The 23,796-nt window shown below is 40.3% G+C and overlaps 1 protein-coding gene across 1 annotated transcript in view; it reads right to left on the bottom strand.

The window, feature by feature from the left end:
* PACRG (parkin coregulated) overlaps positions 1-23,796 on the bottom strand; it is a 503,647-nt gene that overhangs the window by 182,840 nt on the left and 297,011 nt on the right. The window lies entirely within an intron of this gene.

Here is a 23,796-nt window from a genome sequence, read left to right as displayed (position 1 = left end):
GGCACTTAGCGCAGGACCTCTTGCCAGGAGCGCTCAGTACTGTTGCCTGCTACCATTGTCACATCACTTCGAACTTACAAGAGGGAATTGATATTTGCGTTTTCATTTGCGCAAGCTCACTTTTCTGTGTTTGGTGTTTGGAACAGCACCTGACACATATAAGGCACTCGGTCAAAAATCATTTCATAAATGAATGAGTGGATGGCTTTTGCCATGATTTTCGTATCGGGAGCAGCAGGTTCTGGAAAGCTAACTCCACGCAGCCTGGCTTCACAGTTTTACCCCAGGAGGTAGAAAAGTGGCCTCCCAGCCTGTGACAGATGTGCTTGTGTTTTCCTCTACCTCTTCTTGGGCTGAACCTGTGAAGACTGGCCTACCTATTCCTCTGGCCCCCTACCCCGATTATTCTCCATAATGTTCCCTTCTCACAGCTTTGACCAGGACGTGATCTCTCCACACTAGAAATCCCAGCAATCATGCTTTTGTCTGTGATTTTCCTGCTACATAAAACTGACACTCGTCTTCGACATCACTCTGGTTATCCACTCAGATACTTGACCCTGGGGGATCTTAGGCCCCACCTTCTCTCTGAGTCTCACTATGGAGAAGCAGGTGCTCGCTCTGTCCCTTAATATCACTTTAGCAGAAGCTTTCATAGAACCACAGATGAGGTCACCGTGCACAGTAGGAATAAGGCAAAGAATTTTTTACAGTGAGAAATCCTTTTTGTTTCTCTCCGAACATTCATTCGGTTGACATGGTTGCCATGTATTCTTTTGCGAAAGTGTCGTTTGTCCCAAGAACGTACGTGCTGACCCTTCAAAGCATGGGGAGGAGGAATTGCTGATGGAGCCGAATATGCGTCTTCCCCCGATAGACGGTACTAAGATAATGCCATGTGACTATGAAGATAGAAATACTTAAAAAGAAAGAAAAGAAAACCAGAGTCTACTGGCACATTCTTGGCCTGTATTATTTTAGAGTGGTGACCTCATGTTCCTAGAATTGCAGGGAGGTTTTCCAAATTGAGACTGAAGCACACATGTGATTTTTGCCGCATGGAGAGCAGGGAAGAATTTACTGTAATAGACAAGGTACGGCAGTAAAGCCCTGGCCTAAAGCAGCAGCAGGGGACACGGCTGGTAATGGTGGAGGGAAAACAAAGTTGCAAATGGAAAAGTAATAAGTTTGGTAAGTGCTTGAATTTCGGAGGGAAAGGGGAAGAAAATATGGAAAGATTGCAACATACGATTTTTTAAAGAAGCTGTCTTACATACAATCACAGATTTTCTTTGGCAATATGAAACATGTCACTGAAGCCAGCTAGCTGGGCTGTCCAATAAAATGATAATAAGCAAAAAGGTAGAAAAACGATCAAGATGTCAGCATGTTTGTGAAGTGTTCTGCCAAGATGGTATTTTGCTTTCAGGCCAGAACGGTGACCTAAGTTTCATCCTGTGGAGACAAGGGACCGCCTACATTTATTAAATTTGTGCGTGTGTACAACTTTGGCCTCGAGCAGCATCACTTATGCCAAATCTAAAACTTAGGTAACAGAGGGTTATTATTAATGTTTCACATTACGAAGAATACAGCATTCCCAAACATCTAGAACATGGTGTAATTTGAAATGCAAACTCGTATAAGCAAAAAACAACCAAATTTTAAACAATGCATTTGGAGTTTGGATAAACCAATAGACAGGAGGAAAAACAAAAAGAATGAAAGCCCAACACATAAACGTCATCTGGAAAAGTTAGCACAAAGAAGTAATTAAGGCCGAGTCTTAATTCAGGACGTGACAAAGAAAAAGGCATACGTTATTCAAAAGCAATAAATCAAAAGAAGGGTGTATAAGAATATTCACCAAGGCCCATGAAATGAAGAAGGGCCTGGATGGAGGGGGGCACTTGCGTGAGGGATACACAATATAATGAAGACCAAAGTAGAAAAAAATTATGGCAAGGAAGACTTCGGTTAAATATAGAAAAGAATTTTATCAGTTAAGACATTCAAAAATGGCATTAGTTACACTCTGGTCCTGTGAGTACCATATGATTCAGGGGGTCTAAGCAGAGGTCAGATGCCAGTTTACTGAGAGGTGTTATATTAAGAGGCTTACTGAATATGGAGTTCTCCTTCTAACTGATATATTCAAGGAGCCTATTTGTCATCTATATTACATTTTGTGGCCTTGATTTTCAATGCACCCCTGCCTTATACCTACAGTTCAAACAGATGGCTTTACTTGACATTCCTTCTATACATTTTCTGTGTGTGTGTGTGTGTGTGTGTGTGTGTGTGTATAAATCGGAGTCCTTCTCATTTTAAATTTAATCTTTCTGATTAAAAAGTACCTGAGTCCTTCTGATTTTAAATCTAATCTTTCTGATTCAAAAGTATCTGTGTCCTTCTGATTTAAAATTTTTTTTTTTTTTCAACGTTTATTTATTTTTGGGACAGAGAGAGACAGAGCATGAATGGGGGAGGGGCAGAGAGAGAAGGAGACACAGAATCGGAAACAGGCTCCAGGCTCTGAGCCATCAGCCCAGAGCCCGACGCGGGGCTCGAACTCCCGGACCGCGAGACCGTGACCTGGCTGAAGTCAGACGCTTAACCGACTGCGCCACCCAGGCGCCCCTCCTTCTGATTTTAAATCTAATCTTTCTGTCTACTAAAATTCCTTCTGCAGTTCGAATCATGATCATTGCTCTTCTCTTTCTTTTCTCTCTCTCTTTCTCTCAAAATAAGCAAATATTGCAAGCTAAAGATCTACCATGCCATAATCTAGACGGGATGACTGTTTCCTTGATCATTATTAGCAACACATCTCCCCCAAACTTACAAAAAGTAAAGCTAGTGTTTTTTCCTTCTCTCCGAGTTACAATTAATTCACATCTTTCAGTGGACAAATCTTACAAACTCTTCTTTCTGAAGTGCATTTCTTGCAATTGTCTTGAATCGTCTCAAGTTAAGTCCTGCTGATGATGAGGCCTTCTGTGCAAAAACTAACACTGTCAGCAAAATTGTCTTTTTACACAAAGAACAAACTACATGAAGAACTATACACTCTAAGACAAAATTTCTCACTTTTAAAAGCTCTCCATATTATCATGTGCAACTAGTTTTTTTTTTTTTTTTAGGTTGGAGTTATAAATTCAGCAAAACTCTATGCATGCTCTAACTACTATAAAAGAGTAGTAAATGAATATATAATGTATGCAATAAAAGCCTTGATTATTGTGTATCTTATCTATTTACTAAAACCTTTTATAAACTATAGCCAGGTGAAAAATTTCAACCTATTGCATAAATACTGAATTTGGGTCTAATTTTTGTTCAAGAGCAGTCCCACACATGATATTTAAAAGCATAAATCATGGTGAATAATTAGTATTGGACATTATCTCTTTTCATTAAGGAACAGGAATTAAAAAGAAAAAAAAAAAACAACCTTTGGAACAAGCCACAGGTTTAGGGGTGTTATTTGTGGAACATGGCTGGTTTAAACACTGGAAGATGAAATCAATATATTGGAATGGCTTGTCTAATACACTGTAATGAGATAACTAATCAGGTGTGGCTGAAACTCTGAGTATTCATGAAACAGGGAAAACTATAGAAGTTACCACTTCTTGTTCCTTTCTCCATTTCCATAATGTTATCACTGCCATTTTACTAACTGACTGACAATGTGTAAATTACTTAATCTCTCTGCTTTCATTTCCTCATCAATTAAATTAGATGGAGAATGCTTTCTTCCTCTTGGGTTTGTGAGGATTAACTGAGATGATTCTGAAAAGCATTTAACCCAATTAAATCTGATGCCATTTATACCTGGCACAGAGAAAGCACTGAATAACTGTTAGCTGTTGTTAAGACAGTTAAATAACACACACACACACACACAAACCACAACAACCTTGGGAAAAATTAATAAGTAAATAATCCCATTAAAAATAGGAATAGCCACCTTAGAAATATAATTGGCAGAACAATTCCCTAATATGTGTGTTATGAAAGATGTAGTTTAGACAAGTAATCAATTCTAAGAACACATCAGTTTTTAAGAGGAGATTTCTAACTTTCTATACTAGATTTGACAAAGATCACAGACTCATGTCACAACACTGCATATTAGTTCATGGCCTTGATAACAGAATTCTAAAAAAATGTTTATCTTCCTGTCATAAAACATTTCAAACAGCTAACCTTCTACAGAAGATCCCATTTTTTTCAACGACCCAATGAACGAGTTGAACGAGTTGCTACCTGAATATAGCAACTTATAAATCAGTTAGCGATATTAAGGGCCACTTTTTAAACTTTCCAAACTTTAAGCACTTTTTTTTTTCTGGTCGAACGCTTTTTGAGCCAAACAAATTATGTCACTAAATGCTAATAATATTAATTGCATAATTTCAGAGTCAATTTTACATTATACATATGCCAAAGATTTTCAACGAAGACATTAAACAGTAATTAGAATTTATCTTGCAATTACAATCTGAGAGTGTTAATTCTTCGAATGTGTTAGATTGTATCTCACAGGTTTTTAGAATGGAAATTCTTGCATTACAAAATTGTCATGTAACAGGCATGCTTGGTATATTATGCGTTGGGCATGGAAATTATTTATTTAGAGAAACTTAGCTATATCAATACTAAAATCATTTATATGCTAAGTGGTTATTACCCTAGAAAGGTTTTATTTGTAATGAATTATGCTTTCTTTTTAAAATATGGGAAACTAAGAGAAATTTAATAGTGCAATCAATTTTCTAGTAAAAGTGGGCAGAGAAGTCTAAGAAAAAGTAGATTGTTTTTCAGAATTGGTTCATAGAAACATTTTTCTAGAATGCACTGATAAATACAGATAAATGCCACATTTTAGACTACTTCACAGATAGTATAAGAACACTCATTCTGTGACTTGTCAAGATTAGGAGAGCACTGTCCTCTGTGTAATCCAAAGCCATGCTTAACTCAAAACACCAACCTGGAAAAATGAATGAAGAGTGAGTGGCAAGGGTAATTTTTAATCCACACACCTACAGTGACTGGAACAATTGTTGGAAGAACTATGTGAATAGTTAGGATAAAAAGATAGTGGGGGCGCCTGGGTGGCTCAGTCGGTTAAGTGTCTGACTGTTGATTTCAGCTCAAGTCATGATCCCATGGTTTCTGGGATCAAGCCCTATATTGGTCTGTCTCCGCGCTGACAGAGCGGAGCCTGCTTGGGATTCTCTCTCTCCCTCTCTCTGCCCCTCCCCATGCTTGCACATGTGCTCTCTCTCTCTCAAAATAAATAAATAAGCATTAAAAAACACTTGATTCAGTAAGTAATTCTGCTAGCCAATAAAAACAATCCAAATTCATCAAACGAGGAAAGTTTATTGAACAATGAGTTAAAAAAATTAAGTGTCAATTGCATATATAGTTTAGCAGCTACTAAGTACTTACTTTGTTATGTGAACACTAATTGCTTTGCTTTGTCTATCATAATAACTATAGCTGAACTGTTCTTATAATACCTATTGTATCCTACTCTCCCAATTTCACTGTAATGCTATCATTTTGTTCTACTTTCCTTATAAAGAACTAAAGTTCTACTTATTTAGGGTTATGATTTGAAATTTATTAGTCTGAAATGTAGGTGTTTTGAAATAATAACTAAGTTTAGTTAAGACTGAAAGCTACAAATGGTTTCACAATGTTAGTTTACTGACTACCAGTGTTTTGTAAAGAACACTATAGAAATTGAGATACATCTATGTTTGCATGAGTAATGTATCTCAAAAATTTCTTTTTTTTAAAACTGCATGAGAATGCCCACAGTCATGCAGATCCTAGTTATCTAATTTGGGTATGCATTTTTGATGGATGTTAGTGTTATAATGTACCAAGTATTCTGTATTAGAGTCTTTAGACTGGTCTCTTCTCCCTTTATCATCTTGGTCCATGACCAAGAAATGGGTAGCTATGCTGGCTAAGAAGCTATAAGCAGGAAAAAAAGAGATTCTAGCCTTCTTAGAAAACAAATTGAACCATGGGGCACCTGGGTGGCTCAGTCGGGTAAGCGTCCGACTGCGGCTCAGGCCATGATCTCACAGTTCGTGGGTTTGAGCCCCGCATCGGGCTCTGTGCTGACAGCTTAGAGCCTGGAGCCTGCTTCAGATTCAATGTCTCTGTCTCTCTTTGTTCCTCCCCCGCTCATGCTCTGTCTCTCTCTCTCTCTCTCTCTCTCTCTCTCCTTCAAAAATAAATAAAAACATTTAAAAAAATTAAAAAAAAAAAAAAAAAGAAAACAAATTGAATCAGTAATCAAAAGTCCAGGACCAGACTGCTTCCCAGGGGAATTCTAACAAACATTTAAAGAGGAGTTAATACCTATTCTTCTCATACTGTTCCAAAAAATAGAAATGGAAGGAAAACTTGCAAACTCATTCTATGAGGCCAGCATTACCTTGATTCCCAAACCAGATAAAGATCCCACGAAAAAGGAGAATTATCCCTGCAAAAATTCTCAACAAGATACTAGCATATCGAGCCCAACAGTACATTAAAAGAATTATTCACCACGATCAAGTGGGATTTATGCTTGGGCTGCAGATGGTTCAATACTGGCAAATCAATCAACCTGATATACCACATTAATAAAGGAAAGGATAAGAACCATATGATCCTCTCAATAGATGCAGAAAAGCATTTGACAAAATACAGCATGCTTTATTGATAAAAACCCTCAACAAAGTAGGAATAGAGGGAACATACCTTAACATCATAAAGGCCATATACGAAAAGACCCACAGCTAGTATCATCTTCAATGGGGAACAGTTGAGAGCCTTTCCTCTACAATCAGGAATAAGACAGCGATGTCAATTCTCACCATTGTTATTTAACATAGTACTGGATGTCCTAGCCTCAACAATAAGACAACAAAAAGAAATAGAAGCCATCCGAGTCGGCAAGGAAGAAGGCAAACTTTCACTATTTGAAGACAGCACGATACTCTATGTGGAAAGCCCAAGAGACTCCACCAAAAAATTGCTAGAACTGATGCTTGAGTTCAGTGCAGTTACAGAATACAAAATCAAGGTACAGAAATCTGTTGTACTTTTATACACCAATAACGAAACAGCAGAGAGAGAAATCAAGGAATTGATCTCATTTACAACTACACCAAAAACCACGTTTCCTAGGAATAAACCTAACAAAGGAGGTACAAGATCTGTACTCTGAGAATTATAAAGTCCTTATGAAAGAAATGGAAAAACATCCCACGCTCATGGATCAGAAGAACAAATATTGTTAAAATGGCTATACTACCGAAGCAACCTACATAGCTAATGCAATCCCTGCTAAAATAACACCCACCTTTTTCACAGAGCAAGGACAAACAATCCTAAAATTTGTATGGAACCACAAAAGACCCTGAATAGCTAAAGCAGTCTTGAAAAAGAACAGCAAATCTGGAGGCATCACAATTCCAGACTTCTGGTTATATTATAAGGCTGTAGTAATCAAGACAGTATGGTCCTGGTACAAAAACAGATACATAGATCGAGGGACCAGAATAGAAAACCCAGAAAGGAACCCACAGCTATATGGCCAACTAATCTTACACAAAGCAGGAAAGAATATTCAGTGGAAAAGCAGACGGTCTCTAGCACTTGGTGCTGGGAGAACTGGACAGCAACATGCAGAAGAATGAAATCGGACCACTTTCTTACACCATACACAAAAATAATTTCAAAATGGATGAAAGACCTAAATGTGAGACAGGAAACCATCAAAATACTAGAGGAGAACACAGGCGGTAACCTCTTTGACATCAGCTGCAGCAACTTCTTACTAGATATTGTCTGTCTCCTGACAAACAAAAGCAAAAGTAAACCATCGGGAGCTCATCAAGATAAAAAGCTTCTGCACAGTGAAGGAAACAATCAACAAAACTAAAAGGCAGCCTTTGTAATGGGAGAAGATATTTGCAAATGACATATCTGATAAAGGGTTAGTATCTAAAATAGGTAAAGAACTTACAAAACTCAACACCCAAAAACCAAATAATCCAGTTAAAAAAAATGGGCAGAAGACATGAAAAGACATTTTCCAAAGAAGACATCCAGATGGCTAACAGACACATGAGAAGATGCTCAATGTCACTCATCATCAGGGAAATACAAATCAAAACTACAATGAGATATGATCCTCACACCTGTCAGAATGGCTAAAATTGACAACACAGAGAACAACAGATGTTGACAAGGATGCGGAGAAAGGAAACCCTCTTACACAGCTGGTGGGAATGCAAACCGGTGAAGCCACTCTGGAAAATAGTATGGAGGTTCCTCAGAAAGTTAAAAATAGAACTACACTATGATCCAGCAATTGCACTACGAGGTATTTATGCAAAGGATACAAAAATACTGACTCAGGAAATACATGTACCCAGATGTTTATAGCAGCACTATCAACAATAGCCAAATTATGGAAAGAGCCCAAATGTTCACTGACTGATGAATGGATACAGAAGATGTGGGGTGTGTGTATGTGTGTATGTATGTGTGTGTACATATACACACATATGCAATGGAATATTACTCAGACACAAAAAGAATGAAATCTTGCCAATTCCAATGACATGGGTGGAGCTAGAGAATATTATGTTAATTGAAATAAGCTCAAATAGAGAAAGACAAATACCATATGATTTCACTCCTATGTGGAATTTAAGAAACAAAACAGATGAACGTAGGGGAAGACGGGGAAAAAGAGAGGAAGGCAAACCGTAAGAGACTCTTAACCATAGAGAATGGTTGATGGAGAGGAGGTGGGCAGGAAGATGGGCTAAACTGGGTGATGGATATTAAGGAGGGCAACTTGTAATGAGCATTTGGTGTTGTAAGTGATGAATCACTAAATTCTACATCTGAAACTAATATTTCACTATATGTTAACTAACTTAAATTTAATAAAAAAATTGAAAAAAATACATTTTGAATCAAACCGATTTAAATGTGAATCACTTTTGCTCCTGAGTGACCTTGAGCAAAACACTAAAATTTTCTATGTTGAATTCTCTCATCTGTAAACTGGTCTTAATACTTGCTTTATATGTCAGTTGTAAGGATTAGGTTAGGGGATACACAGGAAAATCCCAGAGTGAATAGTGTATAATGTTCACTCCATTCGTGATAATTTCAGTTCCACGTTTGAGACAGTTGATACGTCACTCTGCAAGTTGGATTAGACTAAAATTATTTCATTAAGTCACATTTTTTACATTTCTTCATCAGGATGCTAATAGTGGGTCACAGTTTAATTGGCAATGCTTTTTCTTTCTCAGGACTGCATAAAATATAGATTATCTTTAACACTCGATTACCTCTTAGATTTGATGATATTTGGTAAGAGGTTTTCAAACATGTTTTTTGAAATGTACTCTAGGGAATAACTTTTTTTTTCCTATGAAGACTTGGTCCACAAGGAGATTATACTATGCACACTGCTTTTATCAATGGTTGTGAGGAGGAATGCCACTGGATTAAGAAAAAAAGATTTAAGGGGCACCTGGCTGGCTTAGTCAGTAGAGCATGGGACTCTTGATCTGGGGGTTGTAAGCTTGAGTCCCAACCTGGGTACAGAGGTTACTTAAAAGAAATTTTAAAAAGATATATTTGAATGCCTTCTGGCAAAAAGAGTGGAACTAGATTAAAGGGGTAGCTAATACTCTATGTTTCACGTTTTTAATCAGGTGAACTTGCTGCCAGTTTTCTGTGTTAGGAATTTTTCTCAAGCTATCGATCACGACTCCAGAATAGAAATTGATGATAGGAAAGTATTTTTGCTTTATAAGGCACGTGAGTTTGTGGAGATCAGTAACAGATGCTTCGATTTGACAGCACATAATCATTGTTAAAGTGGATCAATGAAACTTCCATTCACCTCAGTACATTAAATAAAAGAAATCTGTGGATCAGAACTGCCTCAGAACCACCATTTCTGGCAAAGCAATTTACATTTGCAGAGTATTTGTCGCTCAGGTTTGAATGTAGAGTCTGTTTTTTAAGTCATGGCTGCGGCTCATTTCTATTGTGTGACCTTAGGCAAGTCATTTGATCCAATTCTTAGCTTCTTTATTTGTAAAGCAAGGATAACAATTCCAAAAATAATGCTTCCCTGTCCTTTGTGCTGCTGGCTTGTGGGAATTTGGGGTAATGCTGATGAAATCACTCAGGAAATGAAATCTACTGTCTGTGACAAGGAGCCATGTGGTAGAGTAGAGAACACTACTGGCCAATAGGCTGATCGAATTCTGCTGGGGATGCTATTTTTTTCTTACTGGCTAATCTTCTAAAAGATGTATGGAAATGAACTTCTTGATTTTGTTCTCTGCTTATATATAAATCACTGAATCAGTAGATAATGTGGCTCAACTCTGAAGTGACAATTAAAGTCTTTAAACTCTGTGTCCTGTTACACTCATTCAAGGTTTTACACATCCTCAGTCTTCTGTGAGTTTAACATGGGAGTGTAGAGCTGAGTTACCATCACAAAATGTTTAAGACTAATTTTGCAACCTCTTGAACATATATTTCAAGATCCCAGTCATGGCCTTAGTATCAACTTCTGGAGGACTTCTTCCAAAGACATGATTGAGATTCCTGTTCTCTTATTCTTCAGTCAAACACTAGTCTAGGTACTGTCATGAAGAGACTTTGTAGACAGAATTAAGGTTACTAGTCAAGTGACCACAGGCCCCATGTAACCACATGGGCCCTTAAAGCAGAAAAGGAAGGCAGATGAGATGTGGCAGAAGGGGAGTCAGAGATACCAGAAGCAAGAGAAAGACATGATCGGCCATTGCTGACTTTGAAGATGAAGGGGCCGTGAACTAGGGAAGGTGGGCAGCCTCTACAAGTTGAGAGCTACCCTCTGTTGACAAACAGCCAGGAAACAAGGACCCCAGTCCTACAACGACCTGGAACTGATTTCTGCCAACAACCGGGATGAGCTTCGAAGTGGATCTTTCTCGAGCACGTCTGTAAGAATTCAGGGTGGCTGACGTCTTGATTTCAGTCTTGTTGGAATCCGATCATATTCCCCCACCAAACCCACTGGACTTCTGATCTACAGACCAGTAATATAATGGGTGGGTGCTGTTTAAGCTGTTAGGTAAGTAGTAGTATGCTACGGTAGGAACAGAAAACAAATATATCATCCATCATACCCCTCTCTTCAGCAAATATTTACTGAACCCTGGAACTGCCAGGAACTGTTCTTAAGCTAATGATAAAGCAGTGACAAAGAAGCAAAAGTCCCTGCCTTCCTTCATGGAATTTCCATTCTAGTAACGATACTGAGATATGAAAGAAGACCCCAGCTTCTGGCACTTTGGTCGCAGTAGGTCTACTAGATTAGAGAAAGACTGGGTCTGTTAGGCTGCCCTGGTGATGGAGAAGACACCAGATGGTGTTCTGCCCTTCATGGCCCGTATCATATGTATTTGAGTGGGCTCTCAAATCCACTTGGTTGGTAGCTTCAGGACTAATAATCTCAAATACTCTTTGGCTGGGTTTGTAAATACAATACACATACCATAATGCAGTCCTCAGCAAGGATTTAGCACACATTACATACAAAGGTGTTCCTAGCAAATATTCAGCAAAAATTGCTAATGAAATTCTAAGAGACAGCTGATAACAATATTTGGTGACTATAGTTAACAACATCGTGTTGTGTATTCGAAAGTTGCTAAGAGTAGGTCTTAAAAGTTTTCATCACAAGGGGAAAAAAAGTGATTATATGGGGTGATGGATGTTAACTGAATTTATTGTAGTAATTATTTAGCAAAATACATTAAATCGTTGTGTTGTACACCTGAAACTTATACATATGTGTCAATTATATATCAATAAAACTAAAAACAAAACAAAAACCAGATCAAAACACAAAACGAAACCCAAAACCCCTCCCCAAAATAATATTTGGAGGTTGCCTGCACAGAGAGAGTCTTCTCAGGGTTTTCCCAGGAATGGATAGTGTGCAGTGAGGACTAAGGAAGGGGACATTCCTATTCTTCTCAAAGAAGTAAATGATGATAGATGATTTGAAACTTTGTTCTATTTCTTCACTGTTTCATTTACTAAGACAAGGCGCTAAACCTGAGCACCCTCGTCTTGCCGTCTGAGCCATCTCAACGGTCTACCACCACATCTGGGTCTTATTCTTCCAAATCCATGCCCTGACCTCAGGGTCAAGGTATTGAAGAGTGCAGAAGCTGAGGGTGAATGGTCATGAGGACTGACAGCTGGCTTTTTGCTTCAGGGTACCGGAAGGCACCTGTACTCTCCAGGTCTGCTGTGGAGGTGCCCGTTGATTCACGCACGTGGGGTAAGGCTGTGAGGAAGTCTGCGGCGGATCTGACAAATGGAAAATGGCTGCATGCAGCACCCTTTTAGTCTCTTAAGGATTTTTAGGAGACTTTGCTATGTTGGCATATTGTAAGCACTCAAGAATTTCTTTTTCAATGAATCAATGAATATGTACGACGTGGTCCTCTCTTCGACATCTCTTAAATAGCCAGTAAAAACCACATTGTGCTCTAAGCTTTTGAAGTTAGCCTGGTGCATTTGTTGTTCTAGAGGTAGTGAGACCAGCCTGAAGGTGAGAGCAAGAAGGCCCAGCATTCCTCAGCAATAACAGAAAGGTTGGCGGGTGTATAAATAAAGGTGCATGCCAGCAGGTTTTGACGGACCTGGTACCACGCTCCTTTTCCTCATTCCACCGTTGCCTAACATCTTCATGGAAGTTGCTTCTGAAATTTTAGTTGTTCATCACAAAAGTATAAATCTTGTACTGCTTCTCTTTGAGTATCATCATTCTGTATTTATAGATTTGAGGAAACTTTGAAAGGATAACATATATTCCACTGTTTCTAGACAGACCCACATTCGCATTCATCTGATTAAGTGGTTGTTTACCATATTTATAATATATAAACACACTCACATACAAGCATGTATAATATTCATTGATTTTTTTAAAAATTTTTTTTTTCAACGTTTATTTCTTTTTGGGACAGAGAGAGACAGAGCATGAACAGGGAAGGGGCAGAGAGAGAGGGAGACACAGAATCAGAAACAGGCTCCAGGCTCTGAGCCATCAGCCCAGAGCCTGACGCGGGCCTTGAACTCACGGACCGCGAGATCGTGACCTGGCTGAAGTCGGATGCTTAACTGACTGCACCACCCAGGCGCCCCTAATATTCATTGATTTCTGCTAGAAGAACTACAAACTTCTCAAAACCCTTTCTGTGCATAAATAAATATCCAACTTGCCTACAGGTAGAAACAAAGCTGAAAATAGCGGGAGATTACTGGGTGCTAATCCTGTTATTATGACCCAATTACATTCTTGCTTGAAAATGTTAGTATTGTATTAATAATTAGCTTTTTAGAGGCTGATAAAGATCACTTCAAGGCTTAAATAAAGTTTAAGATAAATGCAGGTTTACTTGGGGGAGGCAGTGGCGAAGGTGTAAGAGGCATGTAAAATCTAAGTGTCGCTGAATGGAGAGTCATGTTTGGTTCACCGCCATCTCAAAATGGATGTAAATGGGCTCACAGAAAGCTCATGTTAAAGTACTGTATTTCAAGGGGGAGAAAAGCAAATTGATCTTGGAAGGAACCGAAGAGAGTTTAGTCATAACAGCGTTGCCACCATTACTTTTTTCTTTATTACTCGGAACATTAATTCAAGATGTACCAGAGAATACAATACGAAAGCAGGCAGGCAAAGGAATGTCAATACTATTTGCAATTTTTCTAAGGAAATATGTCCATTGTATTTTTCAATCCTTCTTCATCGATGGTTCAGCTTATGCTGAGCTATATACATTCCATCCTGTCAGTGTGAAAAATATAGATTTTTGAGGAAGACAATAAAAACGGAAAGCTGATTTCACACTAAGTGGAAAATTCCTCCTACAGTTTTGTGTTTGGCTCAAGGAAACCAGCACCGGTGTGTCAGGGAGTTGAAATAGGGCTCCCCACTTCCAGTGACCTGGGCACTTCGTCAGCAGCAGGTCTGCAGGAGTATTAGGGGACCAGGTCCCCAGCTGGACAGAGGAGGGCTTCTAAACCGAGCCCATATGGGGGGAGAAGACAATGAGAATTCTTTGAAGGGTGCTCTCTCTGTGCTCTGCTGGTAGAACCATCTGGAGAGCCCTCAACGTGTTCCCAGCAGTGGGGCAAAATGAAATCCTGGGGCTCCGTCATGGTTGAGGATCCAGTAGAGCCTGGACAGGAGAACTGAGGGCCTGGGCTTGCACCCCTAGAGTTTTTGGTGCCCAAGATGGGCAAGTATATTTTTCACATAGGAGGGGGTGCCAATGTGAGGTCATTTCCAGCCTGTGTAACAGTGCTTCCCTGAAGCACGGGGATCCTGGGCACAAGAAGCTGAGGGGAGTGCGGGGAAACTTGGCCTAGTTGAGGGAAGAGGAAGGCTGAGGGCGGAGAACATTCTGGATGGAGAGCGACTGCCCCAGGGCAAGGATCACTGAGGACCTGCCAGCCATGTTCCCCAGGACAGAATCTGCCTTAACCGGCACCTGGCCCAGGGAGTGGGTGTGATGCCACCTCAGGGGAGCGTCAGGTTGAAGAGCTGCCCCTCTCCTCACCGTCGGCTACCCCAGCCTGGCAAGCTAAGGGACAGGACCTCTGGAGACAAGATGGTGGAGGATGATGACGCACCCGCAGAGAAATGGAAGGGAAGTCACCCCACTCCTGGTTTCCACTGCAAGCTTCCAGCACAGAGCAGATTGCCGCGGGGGGAGTGGAGAATATCTGAGGGCAAATTAAGTTCAGAGTTTTGATCAATCTGTTAAAGAAATGATTCTAAACATTGAAATTGTGTGACTCAAAGTGCCTTTGATCTTATGAGTGAGTAGAACAATTAAGGCCCCTGTTAAGTTTTATGCAGCCAGGGAAAGGCTCCCCCACTGAATAAGGCTTAGTTTTTGTCTCCAATTCCTTTTAAACTTGCCTTTTAATTATGTCATGAATAGTGACTATTCAACGTAACAATTACACTGGTGACATTCTTATTTTCTCTGCAATGTCTGCATAGAGTCCGCTAAAAAGTCATTTGTTGGTACTGGTGGAAGATTTGCATATAAAGGAAAATGAGAATGAGGACTTAATTATCTACAAATCCATAGATGATATTTTAGGTGATTTAAAAAGCACAAATTATGATCTGGCCGAATATAGGAGTCTCCTTAAATTAAAGCTTCAGAAATCACTACGCACTTTCTTGCCCAGATTAAGTTAAACTTTCTGTTGCAAAAATAGAAAAGAACACTGTTTTCTCTTGGGTGAATATTTGCATGCTTGCTCATTTGGGGCCCATCTTGAGCTTTTAAATACATTAAAGCATATTATACAGATTTCTCTCGGCATGTCTTAAAGGCCTTTGCTGAATTGGTGGAAATCTCCTATTCAGCAATGTGCCAGCGTCAGGCCAGCAGTGGGGATGTACCGGCCAAGGACTGCGAACCAGCTGGAAGCACATCCTTCTGTGTGTTGATCTTTTCCGGACTACCTCAGAGTGGGTGTGAGGGCTGACGGCACACAAATTCCGAACGTGGTTTGGCAGGTTGAGCAAACAGCCAGTTGTCCCCACCCTCTCCCTGCCTCTGGGCCCCGGCAGCTAGATGAGGAGAGAGACAGAGGACAGAATCTATACAGCAGGAGAGATGTTAGCAAACCCTAGGGGGGGCGAGCAATTTGTTCTGCTAGTCACAGCCAGGTCAGGGAAGCTTCCGGAGAGGACGTGGTGTCTGAGTTCACTTCTGGAGGAAAAAATGTGTGCTAGCTCCTGACAGTCCCTGGATTGGGATTAGGATGCTCACTCAAGGTCAAGCCCATGGGTGTAGGACACACGGCCCACTCCAGCAAGAAGGCAGTGGGGCCTAGACGGCCCCTTTCTTTCTGCACAAACAGCAGCCGTGTTACAGCAGGTTAGAAATGATTAATGGGGCTTACCTACGCAAGCCCTTCTAGGTAACACCGAACTTGACATAATCTGGGACTAGGGTGATGCTCCCGGGGCATGGGTTTGTCTGCAATTTGGTGTTCTGCTGACAGTCTGACCCCTTTAGGTAAAGTTACCCAGGAGGTTGGAGGGGAGGCGCTGTAGCTAATGCAAGTGAGCCCGAAATGTGCAGGATGCAAGGCAGACGCTAAGATTCGGAAGGATTCCCACAGAGAAGCTGCAGTTATAAAAGCCATTTACAAACTGAAAGTACTATCTGTCTTGGAAAACGGTTGGGATTTCAACAGACCATTAGGGCAGGCAATTTTCAGTCAACCTCCAGATTAGGCCTTTGGATTAGAGAAATACTCCAACCCTCTTCTGAAATGACATGAGGAATCCAGAGAAGGAACTAAAACTATCCACCGGGAGGAGGAGGAGTTGAACAGTGAAAGTTTCTCTCCGATGGAATACTTCCGCGAATAGGGACGATTAACGTCCAGAAAACAAATTTCGTATTGTGTTTCTGACTGCTGGTCTATAAAAAAGGATATTGATTCTTGGAAATTTATGTTGCTCCTAATCACCTTGCCAAATCATCATATGAATTCTAATAGATTTCACTTAATTTTCTCTGAAGGACCGCCCACAACCACATGGATACAGTTTTCTCCACAACCTGTGAGGCAGGCAGTAGACACCGTGTCTCCCTGCTGCCTGCTGGTTTGCAGAGCTCACGTGACTTCACTCATGTTCCCTCCTCCCTTCCCCTCACGTCATACCACTGCCACCCCCACAGAGTGACCCCCTCGCCGCTCCCTGCAGGTCAACGAGCTCTTTCCAGTCTTCCAAGCAAACTGCTTTCCAAGTTAAGGAGACTGAGGCACAGAGTGGTTGTATAGCCCAGCAAAGGTCACACAGCTGGTTAACCTTAAGCCAGGGTTCAAACCCAGGAAACCGGATGCCAGAGGCTTTGCTCTTAAACACTATCCTCTTTCTTGTGTTTCCATGTACTGTTCTACCTGTCCTTGTGCACAGTCACAAAGTGGCCCGACCCCTTGCCCCACAGGCTGGACAGGGACGAGAACGTGTGTGAGTGGTGCAGTGCACCGCCCTGGGTGGGTCCCTGGGTCCTCCGGAAGGCTGGTGGCAGCAGCCCCCTTGGGTGATTCCGGGGTTCTCATGGTAGCACCCCAAGTTGGGAAGCATTTGCTTCCCCTCTTGGCTTAGTTTGCAGCATTACCGAAGGAAGATGAGATCAGTTCCTTGCCACCTCCTGTGCTCACACTTTCTTAGATCCTTTCTTAACTAAACAAACCCTTTTTGCTGAAAGGAAAAGGAGTAGCACTCGTGGAAAGTGGGAGTCTACAGTCAGTTATGACAACTGCGAGGGAGTGGAAGGCTTGCAAAACCTCTAACTTTGCTTAGAAGGACGGGATTTGTATCTCCACGCACCCTGGGAGAGAGGTATACAGTCTGTCCTGGGCCGAATAGTGTCCTCCCAAATTCACATCCTTTCTGGAACCTCCGAATGTGGCCTTATTTGGAAATAGGGTCATTGAGATGTAATTAGTTGAGATGAGGTCACACTGGCGTAGGGTGGGCCCTTAACCCAACCTTTACAAGGACTTCTGTGCTTTTCAGAAGGGAAGAGACACAGAGACAGACACCCAGGGGAAAAGGTCACGTGCAGGTGGAGGAAGCGACTGGAGTGGTGCATCCATGAGTCAAGGTAGGAGCGAGAAGAGAAGCATGGAATGGATTCTTCCCTAGACACTTGGAGAGCGTGGCCCTACTGGCCTTGAGTTCTGGCCTCCAGAACTGTGAGACAACTCATTTGTTTTTTAAGTCTCCCAGTTTGGGCAGCCCTGAGAAACTAATACACAGCCTTCACAACTGGATTCTGATTTTCTTGGTCATCAAGGTGCCAGGTCGTGTATTTCTAGATACGGATAGACAACTCTGAGAATAACTTTTGCCTCTTGGCAGATGCAACCAGGGAGGTCTATAAGAAGAACAGATACAGGGGCAATTTCTAGTATGTGCCCGCCCCTAAAATGGGCTTTTTACAAGTGAATTGGATTAAAAAAAAAAATACACCAAGAAACCTTGAACGAAGCAGTATGAGTGAAGAGAAAATTTATTCAGTAAGCATTTGTAGATTTCAAAATGGTAGGGCCATCTGACAGGCTGAGCACATGCAAGGTGCATCTGTGAGGGCAGAGAAGTCTTGACTTTTCTTAGGATGCTTTGTCCCCTAGGGCTGCTCTCAGACAACCACAGAGCCATCGGTGTTTGCAGATATGTGGGTCCTCCCTCCCCACCCCCGGAGATTTGGAAAGCTGTGCTTATAAAAATGAATGCTTGGAAGAAAAAGGGACCTTGAATTCGAAGAAATGAAAGTTGAGGGGTAAGGAAAGTTTTATATATATTTTTTGAAGGCCTGCTATTTGGGAAAGGGATTAGACATTCAGTGTGCTTTAGATTAGACAGGTAAGTTGGATAGAATATTAGACATAGACTTCAATTCAGTGTAGGACGTGCCTTTCCTTTCAGAAGTAGAATGGGTTACTTCGTGAAATAGTGAAGCTACTAACTTAGGACAGAACTGAATACCTCTGTATAATATTGGGTTAGCATATCAATTCAACACAAATACCTATTAAGCACCTAATTCTTCTAAGTGTGCTATACCCAGTGTGCACAGGAGAAAGGAAACTCAACGTGAACATTTTGACCTTGTAGAACTTATGGCGGAATAGGGTAGTTGAGTAAATTGGAGACAGGTGCAGACCAAAGGGCCCCTATATGCATCTTCCAGCTTTGTTATGATCCTAGGATTCTCATTAGAGCAACTAGTAAAATCTGAGCAGAGGAAGAACCCAGAAGAGATTAGATATGCACACGATTGTTCTAAATCTAACTTGCAGGAATGGGGGGTGGGACAGTAGTTCTAATCTGTTCCTTAATAAGTTTAGGACATTCAATTGGCTTCAAATCTAATAAACCTAATGATTTCAAAGAAACTTTGAAGTAAATTTCTAAAATATAAATCACACTCAAAATTGGACAGAATCCCACAGGGAATAAACCTTGATTCCAAAATTAAATTTAAAGCTCTGTGAAATAACCTTTATGTAAGTCAATTATGAAACAAAAAACAAAGACTTTTTTGGTACACAATCAGCCCCCAAAAGTTCATCGACACTAAAAAAATCTTTTTAACGTTTGTTTATGTTTGAGGGAAAGGGAGAGAGACAGCACAAACGGGGGAGGGGCAGAGAGAGAGGGAGACGCAGAATCTGAAGCAGGCTCCAGGCTCTGAGCTGTCAGCACAGAGCCCGACGCGGGGCTCGAACTCACAAACTGAGATCATGACCTGAGCTGCAGTCGGACGCTTAACTAACTGAACCATCCAGGCACCCCTCAACATGTTAAAGAACCATTGAGAATAGGTTCCACTGGGCTCACAGAAACTCTGGGAGAATTTGAATCAGGTTAATTGAGAACACCTAGGTTTCCATCAGAAGTTGTTCTAAGTGACTACCAGCAGAAATCAACTGTTTCTGGCTTTTTCAAACGACTTAAACTTCAGGGTCAAAGAGTTGGTACAAATACTCTGAAATGTTGCAAATTTACTGCATTCTCACCACCTATAGGTTTTAATGTGTCTGAATTTGAACTGCAATTTTTAAATCCCTCTTTTCATAGACTTTAATTAGTCTGTAGTGGCATACAGTCTATAACTATCCTAGGAAAAACCTACACGCGAGGGGCCATGTTTGATTTCCACATCCACATAAACACGTCATTTCATTACTCTATCTACTTTCACGTGTTCCGTGACATATACTCATGGTGCTATTTGAATTGCTGATGCCTGGAGTCTCTGAACTGTTTCAGGACTATTGGTGCCGTTGGAAACAAAGGAACCAAAATTAGGATTGCCTCCAGAAAGCAGAGTGATTGGATAGCTGTAATCTGCTGGCAGAGCCCCATATTTTAGCTATAAATGTTTTAATGCCATTTATTGTTTCATGCTTCTCAAATGCAATACACTGCACCATTAATTTTGTAGTTTCATCTCTGGAAGCTATAAATCGAACATTCCTATTGTCTTAATTTTCTGTAACCTTTAATAACATTTGCGAAAGAACACAGGGAGGAAGAAATTGCTATTATAGAAATTCTTCCTTCTCTTTCACCCAAAGCAGTGGCTGGAAAAACAGCATGGTTTAGATATCCAAAATCCATTGTTTCGAATTAAGGAAAACAAGCTCAAACTTAGACCCTACTTCAGATCCTCCAAAGAGGATACTGATGCAGGGGCCCCTTGTTTGTGGCACTCAAGCTTGTCTTTTCCAAATGTGACTTTCTCCAAAACATCAGTCACATATTCGAGCTTAAAGATTATGTCAGGAAGACATGGATTTGAAAACCAGTTATTCTTGAATGAATCCCAGGGTCTTTAACTCACTTGGTCACCCAGCTGGCATTTGGCAGGGGAAAGCTGAATCCTTTGAGGCAAAGGGATTGCCCCAGCTGGGGAACCACGAGTCTGTGTGTGTTCACAGCCAGGCTCGTGGAAGGGCCAAGGGGAGGAGTTCCACAACCACGGTCACAAAACATTCAACCGTCTATTCATGGTGCGATACAGTAATTTTATAGTGCTGCAATGTTTATATAGAATATCATATAATAATATGTGTAATACTGTACCTCTATATAATGTTGTATGATAATCATGGCTATCTCATTTAATACCCAGTCAAGGCCAGGCTGTACATGAAGCGCCTACGGACACATTATCTTGAATTGTCACGTCAACCCTACCGAGAAAGGTGCTATTATCTTTTACACAGATGACTCAGGAGAATCTAAAAGAAATTTAAACGCAGAGAAGTTCCGTGATTTGTGTCTTCTGACTCTAAGATGCTACTCTATTCCACATTATAATTGGCATCTTTAGACTTCTGTTGTTTTCATAACTGTTGAAAGTTAGCCTCATTAAACCCCGTAAAAAATAACATAAAGAGATACACAAAGCCACGCTTTCTCTTCGGGCAGGAATAGTCTTGTGGGTCTTGCCGTAAGTTTTAGCACCTACAGAAGTGTCGACTGGGGCTTCCAGCCCCGTCTGCTCCTTCCTGCGGTCGCTTCCCTGTGGTCCCCTGGAAAGACTCCAAGCTGGGGTGCCTGACAGCCCGTGCTTGCTTCAATGTTTGTCCAGCCCTTATCTACTCAGCCCACTGCTCGTCTCCAACAAAGTCCATGTGACATTAAAATAGGCCGGAAATTACGAAAAAGGACGAGTTAGTAGAATTAAGCTAAAGCTTGCACTTTGAGGGAATGCTGACAGAGGACGAGGTCATTATAGTTGAAGGACTATTCTCTGTTTCAATCTTTCCTTCTTTCTGTCATTTGTATCTGGTCTCATTCAAAAAAATATATATTTTGTGATGGGAATGTTTGTTTTGATCTGAGTTTAACAAGACATTGACTTATGTGAAAGTAGGGAAAAGTGGAAACAGAACTCTATGTGTGGAATTGTTTTAAATACACTGAAATTAAGGATGAATTTTTTTCTAATGTTACATGCTGTAAATTGCTACTATATTTTTTTTATAAATACAACTGTTACTAAAGACATCTGCTGAAATAAAATAAGTATATATGGTTCTGTGAATATGAATATCCATAATTATAAAACGGGATTTACTAAACTATGTATTACAGTTAAATTATTTCTATCCTAAAAACACTATTGTAACTGGAAATCTTACGTATGCTCCTTCTGGTAGAACTGGATCTTTGGCAATATAGCCACTTTGAAGAATAGTTTTAAGTTTTATAGCCAGAATGCTCCAATTTTGTAATATGACCCTCTGGAAATACAGCTTACTGCATTCTGGCTTTGTACTGACAGGTTTCTAAGTAGAAAATGAGGTTAAAGCTAATATTTTTTCCCCCTCAAATTTCAGAGAGATATTAAGCAGAAAAATAGTTGAATGTGGAATCACTGGTGCATGCATTTAGGAATGTTCCAAAATAATTAACCTTGTTTGGGACCAATTAAGGCTATGGTATAAACTATAAATTCCCACATTGATAAAATCTAAATAGGGATATATTCCTAAAGCTAATTACTTCTTTTGTTAAGGATGTGAACATCTGTGAGTTAAAGAATTAAATAAAGAGTATAAGAAAGATGTAGAAACCAATTGCTTTTGTTTAATAATCTAGAGATTTATCTCTTTGTGGTGGCTTAACTTCTTCTTCTTTACAGGTTTCCTGGAGGATGAGGGAGATTCTCATTGTCTTTCTTCTTCTGTTTTTTTTTTTTTTATTACATTTTTGAAGTTTATTTATTTATTTTGAGAGAGAGAGAGCTACAAGGGGAGGGGCAGTGAGGGAGAGAATCCCAAGCTCTGTCAGCACAGAGCCTGATGCGGGTTTGAACTCATGAACTGTGAGATCGTGACCTGAGCTGAAACCAAGAAGTGGATGCTTAACCGACTGAGCCACCCAGGTGCCTCCTTTTTCTTCTTTTATATGGTACATAATGATGCTTAGATTTGAGTTGCACATTCTGCTGTGGGCCCCAAAGGCATTAACACAGTGTTGTAGTGGCCCCTGCTCCTACTCAAGTGAGGGAAGGCAGATGTGTTGGTGACCATCGTCCATGATGGTCAGGTACAGAAGCAGATGATTATATATGAGAGAAGTTACAGAGGGGCAACTTTTATGATGAAAACTCAGACATAGTAATAGTACTTTCCCCACAGGTTTCCATGAGGATTACCAGAAAACACTCGCTAATCACACACTTCAAAAGTGTTACCTACAACCGAGACTGTGGGGGTGGCTGTTCCTTGATTCTTCCAGTATTTAAGTAATTCTCTCTCTCTCTCTCTCTCTCTCTCTCTCTCTCTCATCTCTATTTCTATCATCTTTATCTCTATCATCTCCATGTCTCTCTCAAGTTAACTAGAGGCTAAATACGATGGATGAACTCAGCACCTCTTTTATGAACCATAATTGAACAATGTTTGCACGTGGAATCATTCTATAACTTCATGGATTTTTGATGCCACTCTCCAGTAAAACTATGAATTCTGAATCAAAAATATTTAAACAAGCATTTTCCATAAAGTAGAAATGCTGTTACTGAAACTATTAGTTTGTTAGGTCATAAGGGATTCAATTACCAACACCTAGTTTTTAGTTTCCTGAAAGAGTAACCAACTTGTCTAAATGTCCACGGTAAGTCTACTGCCATTCAGAGGTTGTGGAATGGATATTAACTTACTCCATTATGAGCATTCTTATACTTCCATAACTCCAGGTGAAGTCCTTGTAACCAAATATGTCTAATATTGAGTATATAAGTAGGTCCTACTATTGAAATACAGCTTAAGACTTTCTGAGAATTCCATGATTTGCCTAAGTAACGAGACTTTTAGTAGCAATTTATGAACAATGTAAAAAATAGTGCTTCCAAACAAAGGAGTTGTATGTGGCAGGAACACTCAGTTTTGTTGCTTGATTTTTTTTCTTGTATGTACATAAGCAGATCATGTCACAAAATTTTCATGCAGTGTTCCGCTAAATTGCTAACTTATTTACATAGCTGTCAGGAATTAACTTCAAATGTTGACTTATGCTATGCATATAAGAAGTATGGAAATTCAAAGTTAGCAACATAAAAGAAAATTAGAGTCACATCCTTTCAAAGAGGCATAAAAGGAAAATCACAC

The sequence above is a fragment of the Lynx canadensis genome, chromosome B2 (genome assembly GCF_007474595.2).
Source record: "Lynx canadensis isolate LIC74 chromosome B2, mLynCan4.pri.v2, whole genome shotgun sequence".
In the NCBI taxonomy this organism is placed as follows: Eukaryota; Metazoa; Chordata; class Mammalia; order Carnivora; family Felidae; genus Lynx; species Lynx canadensis.
This window is presented reverse-complemented; position numbering and strand designations above follow the sequence as displayed.